Raw genomic sequence first — 12,928 nt, 5'->3', positions numbered from 1 at the left:
AATCTAGTTATTTTAGAATTTTGAACTAATTGTTTGTTGTAAAGTGTTACTTCCTTTATTGTCTTTTTAATTTTTCTTCAATAAATCCTTTTACATTATCTTTAGGGTTTATAGCTTCTTCTATTTCCATGGTTTTATTGCTAAACTTTTTGGTTCAAAAGGATTTATTTTTTGTTTTGTTCTAATTCCTTGTTTTTCTCCTAAACTAAAGTTTTTAAATTGTTTTAAAAGGTTATTTAATTTTTGTTCTTTCGATGATCCTGTCTTTCTTTGTTCTAAAATTTTATCTATTTTTTTGTTAACCTTTTCTAGTGTTTCTTTTTAAATTTTGTTGTTCTAACTTTATTTGTTCTATTTCTTTTCTATCATATTTTTCTTCTTTGACTAATTGTTCTCTAATATAATCTAGGTTATTTCTTTACAAATTATGGTTCTTAGAGCATTTTCAGAGATTGTTTGATTGTTTTACAACACAAGGTAAGTATTGATATTGGTTTTAGTTTATTAATTATCATGCAATGAAAGAAAAATAATTATTATGTGATTACTATCTAAACTTATTTTTACAGTCAATTGCAATGTCAATTATAAGTTTAGAAATTAGGTTAGAGAATTAAGAAACAAGTTCAAATATAACATTGTACAAAACTTGATATAATTGAACAAAATATTGAATGAGACTAGTTGTATTCAATTGAGAAAATGGTTTGACCAATGGATTTGTAATTAAAATATTTATTTTAGTATAAAATTGCATGAAATCAATTTCTTTAATATAGTTGAAAAAGGTTCTAGGCTACAAGGATTATAATAATACAAATTTATTCAATACAGTTGAAATTTACCTTTAAAGTTTTCTTTGCTAAAAACATATGCATTTTGTTCAACTCTTGTTATATCTATGAAAATTTAATAGTTAGTTTTACTTGTAATGATGAATAAATTCATTCATATATTACTATAATATGGTTAAGTTCTCAAACTTATGTTGAAATGTGATTTTATGTTGTAAGTGTTGTAGAGTCGCTAAAGAAAAAAAAAAGGAAAAAAAAGAATAACTAAGGAGCAACAATGATTTTTGAGACGTGTTTTGAAATCTTGTTGACTAAAAGAATGTTTTATGTTGAAGTAAATTGTTATTAATGTTTATGTTACATTGTAGCATTGTTATTCAGTTACTATAAATTTATTTTAATTAATTTATAGATATAATTGATTTTTTTAGTTAAATATATTTTGGATTAGTTTACATTGATAGTTAATGACATTGACACTCTTAATACATTGTTAGATCAAATACGATGAATAGTAAACATTAACAACAAATATTATTTGTTGTCAGATCAATTATTGTAATCCTCTATTCTTAGTTTATCGCACCAAATTAAGGACCTTGGAATCAACAACTTTTTATGTGTTGCTATATTAGTCATTTAACAATAGTCTTTCTTAATCATCTTAATTTGTTGGCAATAGCATTAGTATAGATATGTCAAATGCTAAAAAAACATTCTAATGGTGACTGAACAAATCCATTGATAGACTTTTAGCAACACATCTTTAGCCAATTACCACGGAATAGAATTTTATAATCAGTAAAAGTCTTTCCCAATGGAATATGTTGGTTGGAAAAAATCAAATTTCTAGTATTAGGGCATTATTTGGATGCTATTTGTAAAAACAAAAAATATTATTAACTCCTATATATAGAATGTAAGAATTCTTAAATACTTATCTTGAAAGGGTATATGTTAGATAAAAATTCTTAGTTCCCCCCACTATTTGAAAAACCTTAATGAAATATGATAGAAACCTCCAAACAAAAACCAAACCTAAACCACCCTTATCTCGCTAATGCAAGATACTTCCAAAGGATAGTAAATTATGTTTCCATGTTAAAGAAAACATTCATACCATTTTTTATTTGACTAATGGTTATTTTAGACAAGGATGGTTCTCTAATGGTAGGTTTATATTTTCTTAAAATTTTAGTTGCTAATTTTACATGCAAATAGAACCTATTCATCTCCCACCATGCATGCAAATAGAAACTTTTAAGATTGGATTGGTATATTAAACATCATCAATTTTAAAGAGATAAGCTTTGGAAACACTAATGAATATATTGGCGCCCAAAGCCGACCAAAATCATGTTCTTCACAAAAAGGAAACCAACAATGAGACTAAAGGATACATTGTGAAGACATTATCCTCATTTTTCTTGCATTAATACAGGTGAGCAAAAATATTAAATTACATTTTTAAAGAGATGAGCTTGGAGAGATATCCTACATGAGTAGCTTACAAAACCTCCAAACATGGACACGATTTTTATGATATAGGGGTCCTTTGTCACTGAACTCAGGTCTTAAGGAAATGGAATTGGTCAGTGCATTGTGACAACCCATTCCCATGTTGATCAATTGTTCGCAACAACTAGTAAACATATCGCTACTCTCACCCAGGAATATCAATCATCGAAAGAACAATGGCCCACATTTTGGACCTATTTTGTTTCTACAATGTACCAAATAACTGTGGACGTCTTTTGATGAAAGAAGGTCTTCGTCATCACTAGAAGAAGATTCCGGTGGGAGGGCAAGGTCTTGTTCATTGGCTTCGAATGCTAATCCTGGAGATGCTAGGAAAGCCCCGGCCTGTAGCTAAGAGAAAAAATGTCATGATAGAGACATTGCAAAAACTTGCCATGATCAATGCCTAAGAATAGTAGTTTGTGTAGTTGTTGGCAATTTGATGGAGTTAGATAGTGTGAAAAGGTTCTTATATATATGTGTAGTGGGAGAGGTGGTGGAAATAGTTTCAGTTTCATTTGCCACTTTCATTCCTGTGTAATAAATTAAATTGAAAGCTAATAAATGGAATGAGTTTCCTTGTCTTCATTAATGTGGTACATAAATTGATCAAACTAGTTAACTTGCGATTTGAACATTCATTTAAAGCTTATAACTATCTAGCCATTCTATCCCATTTTGATCACATCCTCTATTGCAAATCAACTCTTATTAATTATTGACAAAAATCATCTGTGACATCCCTTTAGCTTGGTGATAAACAAGAAAAAGAAAATAAAGTTTTAAAATATGAGATTATACATCAAACATGATATGCATAAGAGCATCAGTGAAATGAATTGATTGTTTTTCATTTTTCTTACCACGAACCACAAGCTAAGCTTGTTGACCAAGGCCTAATTAATTAAATATTTTTTTTAGTGATATTAGATTTTAAAAGCAAATCTAAGTATTATGAAGGTATTGTTACATAATATGAAAGTAATTTTTTTTCCTAAGAAAAACGACATTTTTAGTGATTCTCTAAATTCTAAAAATTTTACACTAGAAGGTACTTCTAACATGTAATTAAGCATCGTTCCTAAATAAGTCCAAAGTCTTTCACTTGCATTTTAGGTCAATTCAACATTTTTTAAATTTCCTAACCAATGTCATAGATTATAACTTAAAAGTACAATAAAAAACTAAGAGCATTTTCATTCATATTCTATTTAAAGAATAACTATGGGTTGAATGATGTCAAGTACTTTTCATAAGTAGAGGGGCATAGTTGAGTTTATTGAAGAAACACATTAGATAAATAAATTTAAAATATATTTATATTTATTATAAACATCCAAAGGTTTTAGTACTCAACTGGTCATTGAACCAAAAAAGTTATTGAGTCACGATTCCCTGATTGAACTAGTTTTTAACCACACTTGAATAGTGAGTTATCGTAATATCATAAATATATAATTCATATATTATGAGTAAATGAAAATGTATAAAAATTTCAAAGTTTATATGCATAAGAAAATTGAATTTACTATAAAGATATATCCTAAAATGAAATAAAATTTTATTATTGGACAAATTTTTATATTTATTTTAAAGTTTTAATATAGTATATTTAATCATTGCAAATACAACATCACTATAATATTAAAGGCAATAGCGCATCTTGTTGATGGTGTATGTGTCTTGCAAACCAAAATCAAAGAGGTCGTTTGGTTTTTGAAGAGTTTGTTTGTATGTGCCTTTTTTTTCTTTTTTTTAATGAGGTTGTTAGTATGTTAATTCAAACAATCCAACCAAGAGTTCAAGCGATTGACCTCCGATGTAATGTATAGATGTGATAAGCTTTGGAGTCATTGTGATTCCAATGACAATGAGTCCAAAGGCTCAACTAAAAGTGAATATAACAATAATCTGATTGATTTTATTGTCTCACTACATCCCCAAAAATTTGAAGTCTTATCGAATTTAGTATGGTATAGAACTTAATAAGGTCTCATCATTTAACTCGTACCCAAGGCTTACCACAATCATGATCCCCTCCGAAAAGTTATATATGTTTCCTTTGTTAATAGAACTCATATTTATGAATAAATATGTTCTTAATCATGTACAAATATTTCTATGCATGGTTCCCAAAAGGGATGGATGTTAGAGAAACCTTGAATTGTATAACTTTAACGGTTGGGATTGCAATTACCAAGCAAGCCCATCATTAACTTTTTACCATTTTATTTCAAATAGGGTATCAATTTTAGTGATTTTGAAATTTTGGAAAGCCCCTCTAGCTAAGATGGATTGCCATGATAGAGACATTGCAGAACCATGCCATGATCAATGCTTAAGAATAGTAGTCTGTGTAGAGTTGTTGGCAAATAATGTTTTTATTGGAGTTAAATAGGGTGAAAAGGTTCTTATGCATACATATGTGGTGGGAGAGGTGGCTTAAATAGTTTCAATTTCATTTGTTGCTATCATTCCCTTGTAATGACTTAAATTTAAAGCTTATAAATGGAGTGAGTTTCTTTATCTTCATTAATGCCCATGGTATTTAAATTAATCAAATTAATTAACTTGTGATTTTGACATTAATGTCAAACTAATGACTAATTAACCTTTAATTCTTTCCCATGCATATTGATCACACCTTCTATTGAAAACCTAACTCCCATTAATTGCCAACAAAAACATCAACCCCTTTAAAATTTTAATTATAAACAAGAGAAAGAAAATAAGGTCTTAAAATACTAGAAAAGGAACATAGAAGAGATACAAGAGATTTTTCATTTTTATCCTATTATTATAAATCTATTCATATAACTACAAGAAATTTTACTTTTCTTGAATGATATACATTGTTGGAAAAAACATTCACCAATAGATAATCCTGATACATGGTAGTTAGGGAAAAGTGTGTTGGTAAAAGTCTATCGATGAAAAATTTCCAGTACTAATAAAAAAAATAAAATTGTGACAGACTATCCAATGGATTTGGACTGTCATTGTTACCAATAGATTAAGTTGGATGGGAAATACAAATAATAAAATATTTTAAGTTGACATGAAATCTCGATTTCATTACATTCACATAGAACACCTTGCTAGTTTTTTATATTGACTAAGTTGTTGTCTCAAGTTTTAAGGGAAGTAACTATGTCATCAAACCAACTTTGTTATTTGCAATATAAAAAATATATATAAGATTCATAAATGTAAATATCTTATACTTATGCGTTAATATTATAAATTTTATCAATATATAGATACATACTATAAATTATGCATGAATTATATATATATTAAAAATTAATTAAAATAAAATTATTATAAATTATTTAATTTTAATTCTTGTGTATTTTGTATAATAATTAAATGTAAAATAAATATAAATTTATAAATAAAATTATTAATATTTTAAAATAAAAAATAATTATACATGTATCATAATTTTTTAGGCATCTAATCAATGGATGTAATGGCACTACGAGTTCAAGTTCAAAATTTATGAAACTTCTCTAGCTCATATCCCATGTCTTGTACGTAAGTTCGGTTTTTTTTCTTGGGCAAGTGTATGAGGTAGCAGAAAAGATTAACGACTTTATGAACACCAATTAAGATGTCTAAATATACATCCTGCCATCAGTAGCTGAATGTGGGAATAGAAAAACTCGGAATCCAGGGTACTTTCATTCCCTACAATGACTTAAATTTGAAGTTAATAAATGGAATACTAAGTTTCTTTGTCATCATTAATGTAAAGGATATATTAATTAATCAAACTAATTAACTTTTCAGCACTGTCCTTTTATTAAAGAAATGAATTAATATATTATTGCCTTGAATTTTTATCAGCATAAAAGCCCTGGTGGAATGAGTTCATTACTTTGTTGCTCACCATGTTTAACAATGAATCACAAGCAAATAAGCTAGTTGACCAAGGCCAAACTTAAAATGTATATACATATAAGAAAACTTCATCCATAAGTTAAAATAGAATTCCTGGATAAGAAAAAGTACTTAAACTTTTCAAGTTAAATTCTTTCTTTTAATTCAATTTCTAATTGGCCTTTTCTAATTACTCAAACACATAATAAAACTGCAATGGAGTTCAAGGAAAAGCTAATTACTTCAAAATATTATTCATTATTTAATATATTTATTATTCTTGCAATTTTTATTTTTATTTATTTTTGAATAAGGAGTTTTTTTTAAGCTTTTTCCCTCAGCTTCCATTCAAAGAGATGAATTTCAATTGTCTTAGGGTACTTGACCCTTAATAGTCTAATTCAAAGTCCTAGAAAAAGAAAATAAGGCTTTAAAAGATGAAAAATGAAACACAAGATAGATACAAGAGATTTTTCATTTTTGTCTTTTTATTAAATAAATCAATTAATATATTATTGCCCAGAATTTTTATCAGCATAAAAGCAAACTAAAGCATTAAACATTATACATCAAACATGATATGCATAATAGCCTTGGCGAAATGAGTTCATATATTTGATAGTATGATGTTAGAAGCCAATCTAGGTACATGGAACGTTTTATTAAATATAATAAAATTTCATCCGTAAGTTAAAATAGAATTTTAGGGTAAGAAAAACCATTTTGTTATAAATATGTACTAATAATTGTGAATGACATCACAATTATTCATACAGATTTTTCTTATTCCTTGTAAAAAATTAAGAGTGTGTTTGATAGTAATTTTAAGAGACATTTCTAGTCTTTTTAATATTTGAATGATAAAAATTTTCAAGTGTTAAAAAGATTAGAAACGCTTCCCAAAATCACTATCAAACGGACTCTAAATATTGTATTAAATTCTAATTTTTCCAACTCCTATAAATAAGAGACCTTGATCAATGAAAATCACACCCTAGAGTTCTCTTATAACTCTATTTTTTTTTCTATTTCTTCTTTTTGTTATTTTTTTAAAAAATTTTGACACAATATCAGCACGAAGAGTCTTTGCAAAATAAAATCCCTATAAGCCCTTAGAGAAAATGTTTGTGGAAGATTGAAACATTCTCGAGTAAAACGCATGTGATAAAATTATACTTTTATTTTTATTTTCCATTTTATTTATTTCATTTAAATACAAAAAAAAAGTGTAAATAATATTTAGAAAATATATTTTTCTTGTAAAAAATTATAACTAGAAGTTTTGAAATATAATTTGTGTAGTATTATAACCTAAAACTATATAAAATAATTCATTTGCATATTCATATAACCCGAAACTATATGGAAATTTTTTTACATATTCTTATAGCTTGAAATAAAAATTATCTAAAGTACTTGCATAGCAAAAAGTTCCATGAAAGAAAATATATATTTCCTATAACAAGATTTTTTAATATAACATTATAACTTAAATTTTAAATAAAATTTTATTTATAAATATTGAAAGTGGTATTTAATTTTTTTATTCACTTTCAAAATGAAATCACAAAATTATTTGATGTTTTGTAAAATAAAAGTAATTTAATTTTTTTTTAATAAATGAATAAAAATATTTTAAATAAATTTAAGATGATTTTAGTAGAAATTTTGATAATAGGAGGAATAGTTGTAATAGATAAGCATGAAATGTAGGACATGCCAACATACAAACCAAAATATCTAGAGAGTAATGATAAAATATAGCAAAGTTTTAATCAAAAATACCTCAACAACACTCTTTCTCACCATCCTAATATATCACACATCTAAAGATCCATTTCTAGAGGAGGGAAAGAACAAGAACCAAGCATTCAAGCTCTGAGGAGTCCTCATAATTTCCTAGTAATGAAGGTGTTCAAGGATTTTTTACCTTCTCAAAATATAATGTCCTTTTTAAGACCAAAATTTTATTCTTATGATCACAAAGAGATTCCAATAATATATCCCTAGATTATCTAAACCCAAGATAAATAAAACATTAAATCTTAGAGGAGATATTAGACAAATCCTAAAACGATTGGAAACACATGAAATATTCTTAGGATTATGGTTTGTAGAATATTAACTAGTAATTTCAAGAATTTTGAACTCATCCGACATGAAGAACTGTTCATAGATTTATGAAGAGAAACAAGATAATTTAATGTATAAGAAAATCAAAAGATTTTGAAGTTTACAATAAATAAATCGTTTGTATTATTTGAAAACTTCAATTTCAAGTTCCCACTTTAATATTTCAACTAATTAGTCTTACATCCTACAAAGTGTAAATATTAAATTTGATTTCATATAGCTAAATTTATGTTTAACACAACTTTTTCAATAAGTCCTACATGAATTTCCAACCTCAATTTTTCTTACAATTATGTTTTCAATCAATTTTTCTTTTCAATGGCATTATTTTTTGCATAGGGTGAAAATTGTTTTTCATCTACAATTATTTGTTCCATTATAGTGATTTTTCTATTTTTGCAAGTGATGACTCTTATGTTTGGATTATAGATAGAGATATTAATATTTGCGCAAGGTATTTAGCACTTAGAAATGATTCAAACATGTTTGAATACTCTAGTAGCCCATCTATTAGTGTGAGAAAATAATCTCAATTTCAACTAGAAAATAAATAGAAATAAAGTTTCGTCACTCACAAATGTCCAATAACAAAAATACATTATGAGGCATTCAAAATAATCTTTACTCTTTAAAATCATTTTATTGATCAATTAAATTGGATCTAATCATTAAAAAAAGAAAAACAATTAAGTCATGTCAACCTACCCAAATTTCTTTGAAAGATTGGCAAATTTAAGATAATAATAGTAATAATAATAATCTGAAGAGTGTATTTGCCTTCCAAGGTTAAAAACTTAGACATTCGTACTTTTTGAATTAACTATCTTCATAAGTTCATGATCTTAAAACCTAGAAAAGATAAGTTCCCCTTAAAGTCAAGACGTAAACTTAATAAAGAAAATAAAAAACATGCTAAAAAAGATATCCTTGTTGTAAAATAAAAGAATTGGAATGCAGACAAAAAATAAAACATCATTTCATTATCAGATCTCTTCCTTCTACAGGAAATTGAAAGAGATTTATATCAACATGGATTATCATCCACAAATTCTCACAATTTGATAAATTCTCATATTCTATAACACTCTCTCTTCAATCAAAATAAGAATATGTCTTGTTAAAACATTATTAGGAAAAACCCAATAGGAGAAAACCTAATAAAAAAAGTACAATATTCTTTAAATATTTGACCACTACAACCATACTAGTAAAACCTAGTGAGACAAAACCAAGATGAAGGAAAAAAGAATATATTATATCTATATTAGTATACTCCCCTCATGTAAACATGATTATGCTTTCCTTAACACTTTAATTATAGATCCCTTAATCATTCATCTTCGGACATGGAGTCTTGTTTTTATGTTGGCAATTTTGTTCCTTTTATATTTCGTCATAGAAGTCTTTTTAGATAGTGACCTATTCTCCATTAAATATCAAGAGTTGTCATTCGTTCAATCGGGAAGTCGCAGGTACGTCTAAAGAGGTTTGGCTTGTGGCAAATTAGGCTATATTGAGGTATTAAGAGGATCAGTTTTGATTTGAACTTAAAAGGTTTTTAAAGTAGACTTTTGAAATAGAGCATGACCACTTAAGCGTCTTGAGCACTTAAGCGGTGGGCAAGTTAGCTTGAGCGGTCAAGCAGGTTCTGCCAAGATTTTTCATGCAAATTTTATTAGAATTCTAAAATTGAGACTCTTCGGGCTTTTGCGTATAAATACCTTCCTAATAATAATCCCTAGAGGGTTAAATATTGGAGATACATCATTGAGAAACATTATTTTCTTTAGAGAAGGTCTCCTTGAGAGAAAACCTAAAGTGCCACACCATTCATATTCTCTCATTCAAGGTTTAGTTTTTTTAATCTTGGGTTGAAGACCTTCATCCCTTCGGCGAGGCAGAAGTGAACCACTAGAGCAATTGAAGGTTGCTAAGTCGAAAACGTGAATCAAGTTATAGGTACTATAGAGTAAGACTTTAGGGAAAAGCCATCAGGTAAATATGTGTAACTTGGTTTCACATAGTAGATTTAGATTAGTGAGTCTTAGATCTCATTTTTTTTTTTTATCTCCACAGTTAGTGTAAGGTTTTCTACATAAAAATATTGTATATCATTGTTTATATATTTTATGTTTGACATTCTACTTGAATTACCTAAAATTAGTAGAAAAGATTATCCCTAGAATCTCACAAGGTAAAAGAATTGGGTCTAACATATAAATCTCTATTGAAAATTTTAAAAAATCACCATTAACCCCCCTTCTGGATGTTCCTTATTAGACTTTCAGTTTTTCAATTCGTTGCAATGTTATATCTTGAATTTTTTTTAATGTATCTCATAGTAGCACTTTCATGAATAGATCTGCTAGATTATCAAATGATCAAATCTACTAAACATCAATTTCACCATTCTTTTAGAGCTCATAAGTATAGAACAACTTTAGGAGATGTGCTTAGTTCTTTCACTTGTTATAACTTTTGCAAGACAAGCAACATTATGTTCATGTAGCTTGGTCAAATTATCTTAAATGAAGGAGAATCCACATGATTTCCACATATGTTGGATCATTAACCTTCACCTTACAAATTCACAACTTGCATTCTGAATTGTGGGTATCTCTAAATGATTTGAAAAGATTGTAACCATTGTTTTTTTATTGATCTTCATGATATTGTTGTACTACCTTAGATAGATACATAGCCTTTTTAAGATGGGGGTTTAATAAAACAATTGAAATTCTTATTCTTTTCAATAAAACAAACTCATGTTTGTTATTCCAAGAATATATTGCAAATACATATTTTTATTTATCCCAATGTCTTCGAGTTGGTGCAAATCTATATCTTTCAATCAAGTTGACATAGCATGTTATATATGGTCTTATACAATTTGCAAGATATATCAGTGCACCAATAGCACTAAGATAAAGGTACTTCTAGACTAAGTAATTCTTTATTATATTTTGTAGGATGAAATGAGCCATTTTTCACTTTTAGTAGATGAACTACATTGGAGAACTTATTAGATGCGATTCGTTGATATGAAAGGTAAAGTGAATCTACTTTTTTTTGAACTTCTTAATATTTAACCCCTTCCCCAAATTCTTTCTAGTTATGAGATACATTCAAATTCAATATAAATCCTCAACATGAAAATAAAGAAAAAAAAATAGAGAGAGGGTTCATTTCATTTTTGGTTCTAGGACAAATAGGTTCAAGAGATGAGAGAATTAAGTATACCTACCAGAAAGACTAATCCAATCCATAATGATGTATTGAAAAATACAATATTTTTGTTACTTGATCAATCATCAGGAGAAGCAAATACAATGGTTGCATTCACTCCTGTCACTAGCCCTACCTTCGGCATCCCTCTTCTTGCAGTTAAGGTAACAACATTAGGCATGACCAACTCTCATTCTGTGGTGGGCGATGTGGACAAGGCCTGGGAACGAATTCATCTTTGTATGGTTGACTGTAGCCTTAAGTTATATTTAGAACTAAGTCAAAAAACAAACACCACCTTCATAAGTTCTTTTATTTCTCACATCAAACCAAGCATTTGGCCATTGAGAATAGAACTAATTAGACGAGATTGGATTGATTTTGGTAGATTTAGTTGGTTTTTGGATTCAACTTACCCCACCCTAGGCATTTCTAACTCCTTATGCTTGGAATTGCATCTTTGGTAAGGGCTTTCATTCTAGTGCACAGGGACTCAACCTCAAACAAAACAAATAAATGTTTTTTGGCGAGTTCTATCTCATCCTTTGATGCTCCATGCATTTTAAAAATCCAACCAACTCCTCAACTTGTTTACTATTTTAATAGTCTAATGCTCCATTAATAGTCTAATTCAAAGCCTTACCATGTCAAAGGCATAAGAAATAGAAACCATGCAATAAGAATCATTTCAAAACAAAAGAGGGAAATTGTTAATATCATTATACTAACAAGTACACATACCTAACATCCATGTTATTCATTAGTAAATATGTTCTTACATACAAATATTTCTATGTTTGGCAAAATTGATGGATGTTGGCTAAACCTTGGATTGCATGGCTTTAATGTTGGCATTGCAATTAATAAGCAAACCCATCTTTGCTTTTTTCGCCATTTCATTTGAATCAGGGATAAAGATCTAATGAAAATAATTTTAGTAATTTTGAAATTAAGATAAAAAAAATGAGACCAAAAGTGAGACCAAAGGAGCAAATATTCAACCAAAAAGATCTTATTCAAAATAATAATTAACTATACTTAGACTCCGAGAGAGCTTTGACATAGTAGATTTATAGGGTAAGTCTTTAGGGTAAAGCGATCAAGTAAATATGTGTAACTTAGTTTCACATAGTAGATTTAGATTAGTAAGTCTTAGACCTCATGGTTTTTTATCTCCATAGTTAGTGTAGGGTTTTCTACATAAAAATATTATATCTCATTGTTTATAGCTTCTAAGTTTGACATTCTACTTCAATTACCTAAAATTAATAGAAAAAATTATCCAGCATCTCACAAGGTAAAAGAATTGGGTCTAACATATAAATCTTTATTGAAAATTTTAAAAAATCACCATTCACAACCCCCCCCCCCCCCCC

The sequence above is a fragment of the Vitis riparia genome, chromosome 16, assembly GCF_004353265.1.
Source record: "Vitis riparia cultivar Riparia Gloire de Montpellier isolate 1030 chromosome 16, EGFV_Vit.rip_1.0, whole genome shotgun sequence".
NCBI classification, from domain to species: domain Eukaryota; kingdom Viridiplantae; phylum Streptophyta; class Magnoliopsida; order Vitales; family Vitaceae; genus Vitis; species Vitis riparia.
Note: the sequence above shows the minus strand (reverse complement) of the source record.